Genomic DNA, 3,793 nt, shown 5'->3' on the forward strand with positions numbered 1-3,793 from the left:
GGTGGGTGGGTGGGTGGGGGGATATCCATGTACTTAAATAGGATTTTTTTTTAAAATGCCTCTGTTGCTGTCTCATATAATAACTGATTGCTTCCAGTGTTAACATCAAATGAGCAGGAGGACAAGCAAGACACTGTAAAGACTGTTTGGTTTTCAGTTTATTTGGAGAGTGTTTAACTCAAAAAGCAATAAGAACTTGCAGTGGTCTTCTAATACTTAATGATGGCTTTTTTATGTACTGGTTTGGAAACTGGAGATTATATTTGATATTATGTGGCTATTCCATTAAGGAATATTGCAGATGTAAACTCTTGCATTTCGGCATTCCTGGCAGATATGCAACTTGATAAAGACTTAAAGTTGTTTAGTTTAATCAGTCTTTTCTAGATCCCACCTTCACTGTTCAAAGCACTGGTTATCAATGTGTTTTCTAGTGTTGTCACTTCTTTATAAATAAAGATGATAATGAAGTATGCACCTGTACTGGTATTGTCCTCCTCCCCCCCCCCCCCCCCCCCAACATGGATGTTTACGAGAACATACATTTGAAAACTTAGAAAGCTGTAGTATGTGGTACCTTTTACTAATGTTTGCAAATTCGTAACTTGCTTCTGACCATTTTTAAGAAGCTTTTTATGAATAATGGTATAATAAACTGCCATATATGTTTTAGGATTCTATTTGCTATAAATAGTTACAGTGACTTTTTTAATGATTGCAGTAACAATATCTAACTGCAAAGAATATGATATGTTGAATCACCTTGAGTTTATCTTCTAATTACATCAGTTATGTGTAAACAAACTTGTGAGGAAGAAACGAACTCTAGATTTTAAGAGTTAACTTTGCAAGCATTACATGAGATGGCCTGTCGTCTGTAAGACTTGAAAGGAAATTGGACACTGAAGAAGTTACACGCTTCTACGCACATTCTGGTAACCCTAAGCATCAGGTATTTGGCACCAATGCTTACAAGTGTAATTCCTGCAATTAATTAAGATATAGCTGGTTTTCAGACATTCATTTTAAAAAGCAAAAGCTCGGATGTATGTGAAGATGTTTCTAACTTCTGAAGAATTTTTTTAACACAATTTATGCTTTATCCTTTCTGAATTAGTTGGTGTAGCTTAGTAAAACATCAGACAGTAAAATATTCAATATTTCATATGCACTCACTATGGCCAGAGTTGTGAATGTGGGCTTTCAGAGCCTAATAAAGTGATGTCCTGAAGGCTATTTTTCTATTCATCTCTTTCTATATTTGTAACAAGTAGCATGCTGTGGAGGTATGCAGTTTAAGTAGCTGCAGGACCTAGGACAAATGTCACTCCAGAGTGGCCCTGCAACGTAGTAGAAATCCTGTACAAATGAGGAGAAAGGAGTGACGCTGTTATTATGGTCAGTGAAAAGCAGAAAAAGGTTTGAATGCACCAGGTGGGAAGACTTCTACCCTCCCTCAGCCCCAGGCTGCCTTTCCTTAAGAGCTCTGCATTGCAACCCAGAAACTTTCCAGGACCTGGGAACCGCAGAAGGGCAGAGGCTGGGAGCAGACACGATGTGCCATCTTCTGTGCCCATCTCTGTGATGGGAGCGTTGGTCTGTGCAAACACTTGCATGTCTGCACAAGTGTGCGTGCAGCTACAAGTGTCTTTTGCAGGGCAAAGCAATGTGCTTCTGCAGGGTTTCTGTGCACTCGCCTATCTTGTGCAGGTGTGCACACGTGCATGCAAGTGCCCATGCAAGGACTTCTGTTTCCATCTGAATTGCCATCAAGTGTGCCCTGGAACTCAAAAGACCTGCTCAGACCGGGGCTCATGTTCAACCAGGAGCGCCAGGTCCTCTTCTGCCGAACTACTTTCCAGCCGGTTGGCCCCCGGCGTGTAGTGGCCTCCCGGGGAAGCAGAGGCTGGAGGCAGAGAGCAGCAGAGGCTCCGAGCACTCAGGTGTTAGGACAGGTGCTCGTGGCAGGGCGCTCTGGAGCTGCTGCGGTCGTCTGTCCCGCTCGTCGGCGCAGCCCGCCGTTACTGTGCGCAGACGGGGCTGCCGCGCGGTGCACCTCGAGTCGCGGTCGCCGCCAGCACGGACGCGCGCGCTGCCCTCGGCTGACGGGAGCGCAGAACGGCAGCCAGGCGGAGAACGCATGCGCATTGGGCTGGCCGCGCTCCCTGCTGCCCTCGAGCGTCGCAAAAGCAGCACTGCACCCGTGACCGCGCGCATGCGCACGGCGTCCCGCCGGGCTCTCCTGCCCTCGGGTGGGGAAACGCAGTACTGCGCCCAAAGGGGGCGCGCATGCGCACCGCGTTCAAGCGTGCTCGTTCCTGCCAGCGGGTGGCGAAAAAGCAGTGCTGTGGCCAACAAGACAGCGCATGCGCACTGCGTTCCCGCATGCTCAGCACTGCCACCGAGCATCGAAAACTCAGTACTGCACATGAAACGCACGCACACACTCTGCCTTCCGCTGTACTTGGTGCCACCTTCGAGTGTTGAAAACCCAGCACTGTGCCTGTAAACAAGCGCATGTGCACTGCGATACACCGTGTTCACTGCTGCCCTCACTTGTCCAAAAAGCAGTGCTGCACCCGGGGATAGGCATGCGCACTGTGCTGAGGGTGCTCACTGCTGCCACCGCGTGTCAAAAAAAGTACTGCGCCCAAATAGAATGCGCATGTGCACTGCATTCCTGCTGCCCTCGCGTGTCAAAAAATCAGTACTGCAAACGAAACGAGCCACATGCACTGCGTCCTGCCGGGTTCGCTGCTGCCCTCGCGTGTCCAATAGGCAGCTCTGCACCCGTACGTCGCACGCACGCGCACTGGCTTTCCCCTGCGCACCGCTGCCCTCGCGTGTCCAATAGGCAGTATTGCACCCGTACGGCGCACGCATGCGCACTGGCTTTCCCGTGCTCACTGCTGCCCTCGGGTGTCGGCATGCCAGCACTGCAGACAGCACTGCCCTCCCCTGCGTACAAAGAATACTGCAGCCACCCGGCGCGCACATGCACGGTGCCGGTCGCCGTGTTCGCCGCTACGCTCCGGAAGTCATGATCACGGCTGCTATTGCAGTATTGCTCTTCCGTGCGAGCCCAGCACGGCTGTAACGCGGCTCGGTGCTGCCCTCGCCTGATCACAAAACAGGACTGCAGCCGGGCGAAAGGCGCATGCGCGGTGCCCCCCCCCACTGCTGCCCACGGACGTCGACCAGCCGGCACGGCGGAGAGGGACCGCCCGCATGCGCACTAGCTCACAGCCGCGCTCACCGCTGCCCTCAGGTGATGGCAGGCAAATACTGCACTGAGCGGCTCGCGCATGCGCACTGGTTTAACGTTGCTCACCGCGGCCCTCGGGTGTAAGAAAAAGAACGGCACCCAGACCGGGGAGAGGGGCGCGCATGCGCACTGCGTCCCGTCGTGCTCCCTGCTGCCCTCGCGTGTCGAAAAAGCAGAATGGCACCCGCAACACGCGCACTGCTTCCCCCTGTGCTCGCAGCCGCCGTCGCGTTCCGAAAAGAATCAGACCCTCCGTGGACAGTGTCGGGGGAGTCCCGGGCCTGTGTCAGGGATCGCGGGGCCGCGCTCCGGGCTCTGCAGCGGTATCCGAATCCCGAGGGCAGGCGTGCGGCGGAAAAAAGGGGCGGGCCGGAAAGTAATCGCCACAGAGCGAACGCCACAAAACACACAGAGCATTACGGCACCCCGCCCCCCGGGCATGCCGGGAGCGGTAGTCTTCCGGCACCGGGCTTCCGGGCGGCCATGTCGTTTTGGCGCGGCATGCCGGGAGCGGTAGTCTTCCGGCAC

This window comes from Apteryx rowi, unplaced genomic scaffold, assembly GCF_003343035.1.
Source record: "Apteryx rowi isolate R43461 unplaced genomic scaffold, aptRow1 scaffold_720, whole genome shotgun sequence".
NCBI lineage: Eukaryota > Metazoa > Chordata > Aves > Apterygiformes > Apterygidae > Apteryx > Apteryx rowi.